This window comes from Chenopodium album, chromosome 21, assembly GCF_948465745.1.
Source record: "Chenopodium album chromosome 21, dcCheAlbu1.1, whole genome shotgun sequence".
Lineage (NCBI taxonomy): Eukaryota > Viridiplantae > Streptophyta > Magnoliopsida > Caryophyllales > Amaranthaceae > Chenopodium > Chenopodium album.
This window is the reverse complement of record NC_137854.1, coordinates 32663797-32673156: the sequence shown is the minus strand read 5'-3', so window position 1 is coordinate 32673156 and position 9360 is coordinate 32663797. Positions and strand designations below refer to the sequence as shown.

Sequence of the window (9360 nt, the reverse complement as noted above, 5' to 3'; positions counted from 1 at the left end):
TAGCATGAGCAGCTTGAGCAATGACTCAAGGATGCAAAAGATAATTTAGTGAGATGGCAACGTAAAAAAGAAGGAAAAAATTTGTTGCAAATATAATACAATATGCATCCATTTTTATTTTTTTTTTTGCAAATGTTACAATTATTACAAAACAAAGATATTCCGTAGTATAAAATTTATCAAAAATATTGTCGATGTTTATAAAAATTAAAATGTCTCTATATTTAAGGGACCCCTTTTCCAATTTTCGCTGTGGGCCACGTAAATGTCCGAGATGATACTAGCTCCGCCACTGCTTGTTTGCCATATGAATCATTGTAAAATGGATCATTAAATATACGAAAACTCTATATCCTCATAAATGCTCATCAAACAGCACTCAAATATTCGGTCAAAGTTTTTATGTCAAACTAAACAACCATTGAGAACCATAATTGAGAGCCTTCATTCATAACTCCTCTTGTTTCTGCTACTTGTAGCAATGTTTAATCACGCCTTTTAACCAAATTAAAAAAATAAAAAAAATAAAAAAATAAAAAAAAAAATTTGAGAGCCATAATTTTAATAGGATAATCTAACACCATTTTTTTTTAACGTAATTTGATTTAGTTGAAACAAAATGTTTGGGTCCAATTTACTCTAATTGGGCCGGTCCACAAATGATTCAATTGCAAAGCTCAAGGTCAAAGGTTCAACTCTTCCAAGTCATGCCAAGTAAGTTAAAGGTCCAGTCAACATGACAAACCCATTTGACTCAAGGCTCATTTCTTCCATTATGCAAAGGTATAAAAGCCATCAATCTTCTCACTCTACATTCGTTCATATCAAGCCTTAATACTCTTGCATAGCTTTCTCTCTATAAACACTGTACTAACTTCGGCATCGGAGGGGCCTTCCTCGGTTCAACCCCGAGGCCAGTTTACGCGGGTTTGCTGTGTAGGAAATCCTCGGCACAGTCATCATTTGGACCGAGATCAGTATTCAACCCACTTGAAAGGACATGTCCGAAGGTCCCATTGTTTTCAACCGAAACACAAAATAAGTTTTTTTTTTTTAAAAAAAATTAGCTAAATCAAGTCCATGTTTGACTGATAAATATATGTTTAGAAAAAATTCCTACAAATTTAAATATCACTATAAAGTTCAAACAAAATTGGTTCACATGATTTTGCAAAATATGAATCTTGATTTAAAAAATAACGGTTATTTTAATCCTGGCTTTACAAATACTTTCTCGTATAATTAATAATTAATTTCAAAATAACATTGCGTATCTCATTGTATTGTAGATCTTGACCAAGGAATCGTAACATTATTAGCATAATCAAAAGAATACAGTGAGTGGAAATCTGTCCAATCCAATATATTCGATCTGCTATAATTTTTAATTGCAATGATGAATCATAAACAGTGCACATGTTTCACTTCAAATACATAATTTTTAGTATTATTGATCAAAAAACACAGCTAAGTTCATTATCCCACGAGTACTTTGTAATTTAAAAATGAAAGTAAGATTACTAAGATACAAAATTTAACATTGCTGCCAAGAAAACATTGTATATGCGGAAGATTTCACGTATCTTTTTGGTCGTCACATTGTATAATTATTAATTAAAAACTATCAAGATTCAATTATACTACAACTTATGAATGGTTTCCAAAATTGAGAATGGATTCACTAGAAACAAATATTGATTATTAAACAATGGAAATTATCAAAGGGATAAAGCTAGTATAATTCTGAGCTACTCACTCATTTAAGCTTGATATAATTGTTGTATTTTATAATAATGAATTATGCACGTTATTCATTTTTGTATATTTTAAATTATCATCATACAACATGATACCAAATTGAGACCTTTTGAGTATAGTTGATAAGAAAAGCAATTATGGTTTCATATGTGGTTGACCATACCGTGTGATTGGATCGGAGTTAGTTATTTGATTAGGTTTACTCGGTTGGTCAGGATTTACTCGATCGGTTAAGGGTTATTACTCATGTGTCGATCAACTGGCCATACGGTGTGGCCGGCCAGCCACACATAAAACGAATACTCAATTAGCTAATTGTTAATTAATCTATTATTATCAAATTAAATATAATTAATTCATATTTTTCTATATTACAAAAAAATTGAAATAACATGCCATGACTCAGGGCACCGTATGAGTCCATAATTAGTTAGTATAGTTGATATTTTGTCCAATCTAAGCTAAGAAATACGAAGTATAATTTTTAATCAAATATTTAGTGTAAGTATACCCGACATATGATCTCGTCAAATCCACATAACCATCGTCATGAACTCGGCTTGATTCTACGGAATTATTTATATCTTCAATTATTTAATTATTTATGTATTTGACAGATCAGAGTATCTACACATTATTGAGTCACTTAGGTGTATGAGTGTATCTTTCTCTTTTTTTTTTTTTTTTTTTTTTGACGGATCCTTCTCATAATCTCATTATTTCAAATAAAGTAATTTATTTACAAAAACTATGTGCATGTGCAACCATTGTCAATATATCACAAGAAAAAAAATCAGGTGAAATTAATAAAACAAATACAATATCTTTATTTGTTAAAAGAAATTGAAAAACAGGAAATGCGCCTATGCATGTGAATACGTGACAGATTAGAAGATTAAAAATATGGCTGAAAATAAAGTTATAAGGAATAAAATAGTACAAAAAAATATGGCTAGAAACATACTTTTATACTACCTCCGTGGCTCTGTGTTTAATAAGTGTTACAATTTGATCGATACATAATTTTAGACAATTTAATTGACTTAAATAAATTAAGAGGTGACTGGGTAGTTGGAGTATTAAAAAATTGTAAAAAAAAGATAGTGAGTTAATAGTTTATTAAAAAATAATGAATGTAAGAGGAAAAAAAATTATACTTGTGCATAATACTTGACAGAGTTCTCATTTTTCGTCCGTCCCACAATACTTGACACATTACTAAATATTGAATGGGACTACTAATAAAGTTATATTTTCCCACATTTTCTCTCTCCTTACTATCCTACCTAACCGCCACTTATTGTTTTCTTTCAATATAAAAATACAAAAGAGAATCTTGTATATAATAAACAAATCTTTTAAATGGACCCACTTATAGTTTTTTTAAATTACGTGTCCACCTCAACGTCTCAAATATTATGGAATGGAGGGAGTAGTTTTTTGCAAATAAAATGAAGTGTAACACTTATTAAAACATAGTGGCATTATTTGGTATATGTAACATTTATTAAAACACGGGTGAAGCATGTTTATACTTTCTCTGTTTTTTAAACTGAAACTTCTTAAGTTTTTGTAGCGTACTATACACCTAATTCACTTTAACTAATGTTTTATAATTATATATAAGAAAAAATATAGTCTTGTCATCAGTTATTTAAATACTTTATTAGTTTTATATTTTTCTAATCTCATATCATAATATTAAATTTTCCAACAAAAATTTACACGTATATCGTGAGTATGAATATATAATTCTTCTAGGATTTCATAAGAAAGTATGTTAATATAAAAAGTTAAAGAAATTTAGATGTACTCTCTCCGTGTTTTAATAAGTGTTACACTTACTGATTCCGGCCGTGTTTTAATAAGTGTTACACTTTCTTTTTCGCAAAAAGTTACATTAAAATATTATATTTATCTCCTCTCATGGTCCCCACCCAAACCCAATATTACTTTTTTTTTTTATTATTATATTTTTCCTCTCACATTCAATACTTTTCAATAACTTATGAACCTCACTATCTTTCTTTTACAATTTTTTAATACTCCAACTACCCCACTTACCTCTTATTTTATTTAAGTCAATTAAATTGTCTAAAATTATGTGCCGGTCAAACTGTAACACTTAAAAAAAAACACGGAGGGAGTATGAATAATGTAAAAAATCAAACTGTACCAATTATTATAATATAAACATTTATTTCAACATGTGTTATAGAGGTAGTCAAAGTTAATCAATTTGATAAACAAATCTCGTTTATCAAATGGCATAATAATAAATAAAACAACATATATGTCCAGTCATTATGACATTTCGTAAATATATCAACAATAGTAGGACTCATATTTAATCACAATTTATTTAAAATTTTGCCATTTGATGAACAAATTTTGTTTATCAAATTGATTAATTGGTACTTTCTATGTGTTTTTATCATCTAACACAGGTGGTTTAGTATTACTCCGGGAATGAGTATATTTTAATGTGACAAATTTTCTCCAATTCAACTATAAAAAGCGACAAGAAGTGTCATTAATAGATCACACAACATAGCTATTTTCAGCAATCAAAACAAAAGTTGAAAAATCGCCTCTTACAAATATGGAGATTCCAATGTTTATTTTGCTAATAGCAATATTCATGTATTATGTCATAAAATCCATGAAAAAAACATCACCAAAATCACCTCCATCCCCTCCTAAGCTCCCCTTGATAGGAAACCTCCACCAAGTTGCCTCTAGAGACACACTCCCGCATCGCCGCTTTGCCGAGCTAGCGAAGCGATACGGGAGGGTGATGCAGCTGCAACTAGGCCAAGTGCCGACCATCATTGTGTCTTCCGCAGATATGGCTAAGGAAGTTATGAAAACTCATGACTCTGTCTTCTGTAATCGTCCTATTATTATGATTGCAAAAGAAGTGTTTTACGATTGCACCGATATCGGATTGGCTCCCTACGGTGAGTATTGGCGGAACGTACGTAAGATCTCCGTGCTCGAGCTCTTTACCACCAAGCGAGTTCAGTCGTTTCAGCCCATTCGAGTCGAAGAGGTTACTAATCTCATCAACTCCTTAGCTTCCGAAAATGGCCGTGTTGTTAATCTCACCAGGAAATCATTTATTCTTTCTTGTGATATATTGACAAGGTTTGTATGTATATATTTTTCTCGTACTTTTATTACTAATAATTATTAATTTTGTGAAAATATGAGGGTATATGGTGTATTTTAAAAAAGGCCAAGGATGTATACGGTGAATAAACAAAAAAAACTCAGGGATATATAGTGAAAAGACCGTTATTATTATTATTATTAGAGATGGTTATGGCCTGGGGAGGTTCATGCAATCATGCTGCATCCGAATATATATTAATCGGTTCTTTCAATTTGTATATCAGGTCAGCTTTCAGTACGAAAGGCAACGAGCAAGAGCCATTCAGAAAATTATTATCTAGCGTCACGCAGCATTGTACGGGATTCTGTATTGCAGACCTTTATCCGTCTATACCATTTCTTCACAGAATCAGTGGAATGAAAAGAAATTTTCAAATAATTACCGAGGAAACAAATAGGATATTTGATCCTATTATTGAGGAGCATAAATCTAATAAGACAGAAGATAGAAAGGATGAAGATTTGGTTGATGTTCTTTTAAGACATCATCATGTTGATAATATCAATAATCCTGATAGTTTTTCTATGACTACTGATAATATAAAAGGAGTTATAATGGTAAGTACAACTCATCGTTAATTTTTTTTCATCATCATTTGTAATTTATACAAGTATTTTTTTTTTAATTATTTGATTCATCTAATTAATTAAATACAAGTACGTAGTTTTTGATAGAATATCAACTTAATAGACATGATTCTTTTCAAATAATTAAGTGGAGATAATAACGTTCAAATTTGTAAAAATGTTAGAGGTGTATATACAAGCCAATAAGTTCATAAATTTGGTGTTTACCTTAATTGGGTTCCTTCACGTTGAGATTCATAACGTTTGTTCACATGTTTATAGGAGCTACTTGGTGGAGGAACTGAAAATTCATCGTCGATGATTGAGTGGACGATGGCAGAACTCCTAAAAAACCCAACAACATTGGATAAAGCACAAGCTGAGGTAAGACGAGTATACAAAGACATACAAGGGGCAGTTGATGAGTCGAGGTTAAAAGAACTTACGTACTTGAAACATGTGATTAAAGAATCCTTACGACTACATCCTCCTGTCCCTCTGTTAGCTCCAAGAGAATCGATGGAGAGATGCCAAATTTATTCATATGACATTCCAGCCAAAACTCGTGCCATTATCAATGTATGGGCTATTGGAAGGGATCCTGAGTATTGGCCTGAGCCTGAAAAGTTTAATCCTGAAAGGTTTGAAGATTCATTGATCGATTACAAAGGAAGCAATTTCGAGTTGCTTCCATTTGGTGCTGGAAGGAGAGGGTGCCCAGGCATGGCATTAGGTGTAGCAATGGTTGAGCTACCATTAGCTATGTTGCTCTATCATTTCGATTGGAAGTTACCCAACGGAATGCGACCCCAAGATCTAGACATGGATGAATCGTTTGGTTTGACAATGAAGAGGAAAAATAACCTGCACGTAATTCCAACCCTTCATCCTTATTCTAATTTAAAAATGGGGAGCTGATGAGTAAATGATTGACCTCTTAAGCCGCATAACTTGGAGCCACTAGCTAGCTTAAGTTATTAAGCTTGCATATTATGATCAATGGTTTGTGTGCTTTTTTAGTTTTTTTATTTGTATGTGTGTATTTTGTGAGGGTTATTATTGTGTTAAAGTAATTTCTAATTGTTTAAAATACGTACTACAGTAAATAATAAATGTGATTTTGTGTAATTTTTCCAAATCTAGCCTATATCTAGGGTTTATGACGAGAACAAAGGTGTACCAATTTTTCCAACTTGTTTAAATGATGTGTCAGAAATGCATGGGAAGAACATATTATTGGAGATTTGGTCATTTGATTAAGGGTTATAACCAGACCAGCCATGACGACTAAACCTGTGATTATTGTGGCCTTGTCATTTTGCTTTATACTGTTCACTGGGACATACTCCGTTTAGTTTGGACCCCCGTTTCTTTGTTATGCATTAGCTCATGCATTATAATACGAGATTATTTCAAGCTATAGTTGTGACTAGGCTTGGTTATTGGACAGGGCTATCCAATGGCAAAAGAGTCGGGCTTATAATTAAAGAATTTAAACCCTTTTATTAATGGATAGGGTTTTTATAGCGCATATTCTTAGGTGTACACTCTTGTACCTAGAAATAGGTGTAACTACAGCACGATATGAACATTAGCTTTTCAGAAAGTGAACATAGGTATAACAAAATATGAACATTAGCTTTTTAGAAAGTGAACATAGGCATAAAAATGTGTGATTTTCGATTTTTTATGTGGTGACTTTGTGATTAACTTCGATTGATTAGGTTATACTACCTCCACTAACATTTAGTTGCAACTTTGGGGTATTATTTGAGAGACATAATATATTCCAAAGTTGCAACTAACTGTTAACGGAGGTAGTATATGATTTTCTTAATTTTAATGTGTAGACACTCATTTGTGTCTCCCCAAAACCAAACCCAATGATGAATACCTTTCACGTCGAACCATAATCAAATGAGGTGAAAGTGTGAAAAGTCAAGTGTTGCGGATAATTTTTATTAAAATTCTCTTCTCTCTGTTTTTGAAAACAACCTTATTTTATTAAAAATAGCCAATCCAGTTTAGTTTGGTCCGTAATAAGGGTCCAATAATAATGTAGTTGGATGGGGCTCGCAATGAGCTTTCCAACGATATATTATAAGCCCAATTCAGATGAATATTGAGGAAGTTATGGCCAAAATACTAAATTGGGTCCGGTTGTTCTTTACATGCGGCCCAATGATCTAGAGGAGGGCCTATTATTAATTATTATTCCTAAAATTACTAGGATTAATCATAGTCTTCTAGAATTCTCTAGAAGGTTCTTTTAAATCCTAATTGAGTTAAGATTAGTAATTATATTTTGATAAGTTTTATTTGGAATAAGATATTATTATTTTAATTATACGATTTTAGCTTCTGTACGGATTCCATAGATCAAATTTGGTAAAAGATTGGATTCCGCGTGGAAAGCGCGTGAAAACAGGCTGTTGCCAAACGACAGACCTGTCGCCGCGCGACAGAGTCAATTTCTGGCGAGAACGTGTAGTTTTATTCCTTATCAAATTCTATGATTTTTCGGACTATTTTTTCCTATAAATAGGGTCCTCGTCCTCTGTTTTTCAATCATCAATTCTCATCAAGGCTTGATTCTCTCTCTCTTTCTAAACCAACCCTTTTGCAAACACAATTCCGCGAATACACAAGATCTAGAAACACCTATCCAAGTTCGAAGTTGTCTTCGCCCTAGACGTGCAAGGTTGATAATTTCTGAGGGTTTGGTCCCTAATCTAGTCTAAACTTTATAACTCTTTCATTCAATTATTTAATTTAATTGTTTAATTTTATTATTTCATTGAAGTTTACTAACGCGTGTATTTTGTTATTAGAAAGAGGTACGAGGCATCAAAGTATGTAGTGTTATTGCTCTATTCTTGTAAAAAGCATGCTTAGATTTATTTAATTCCTAGTATCATGTTAGGATGTTATTAATGCTTTCTAGTATCATGTTTAGGGTGCCTTTTATTCTTTCTAATATCATATTAGTACCATGTTAGGTTTAAAGCTTTGATCTTTATTGCTTAGTGACATGCTAGGATTTGTTATTAATCTTGTTAGTATCATGCCTAGGATCTTGCTATTATATTTAAGCTTTATTATTAGCATGATTATGATTATATTTATGATTATGATTATTATTATTATGATTATTATTATGGTTATTATTATATTGCTCGATATTATATATTTATTGTTATTGCTTGATCACACCTTTTATGCATGTTAAAGGGAATTTGTACTTGGAATCACGCTTCATAAGATAATTAATAATTTGGTTTAGGCTAATGTGATTTTAATACAAGTGATCGCCAATTATAGTTTTATTTGTGCATTAATATTCAACCGACATAGATAAACAGGTTTAGGGTTAATCTAATGTTTGCATGTTAGTAAAAAAGCGCACATGAATACAAGCAGAATAAAGTAGAGGCCTATTTTATAGGGCGAGTCCTTTCTTTGGAAGATTGGATTCGTACCCTCATCCCCGAACCCTATTTGGTTCAAGACCTTATGGAGTTGACGATCTCCTGGATCGTTAAGGGGTGTTACCTTCACCTCGTGATTGGTTTACAAGTTCCTAAAACTTGTTGGCGACTCTTTTGCTCTTTTTTCTTTCCCTTTGGATGTCACCATACTTTAGTGTATGATCACAGTGGGGTTCAAGCTTGGGGTTATAATGCTTGAAATATTCCCTACATAATGAATTGAATATTATCTGTTTTTCTGCATTTTTTTTTATCAACGAACATAATCATGCAAAATCTGAACATATGCATAGGTTCCCATGTGAACATAAGCTTTTCAGAAAGTGAACATAGACATAAAAATATGAACTTATGCATTTCGTAAAGTGAACAT

The 9360-nt window shown here is 32.0% G+C and overlaps 1 pseudogene across 1 annotated transcript; it reads left to right on the top strand.

Moving 5' to 3' along the window:
• Positions 1-4360: 4360 nt before the first annotated feature.
• On the top strand, positions 4361-6417 carry LOC145600666 (desmethyl-deoxy-podophyllotoxin synthase pseudogene; annotated as a pseudogene). The gene is made up of 3 exons (XR_014104306.1): positions 4361-4905; positions 5157-5490; positions 5782-6417. The product of XR_014104306.1 is annotated as a desmethyl-deoxy-podophyllotoxin synthase pseudogene (transcript).
• The last annotated feature ends 2943 nt before the right edge of the window (positions 6418-9360 follow it).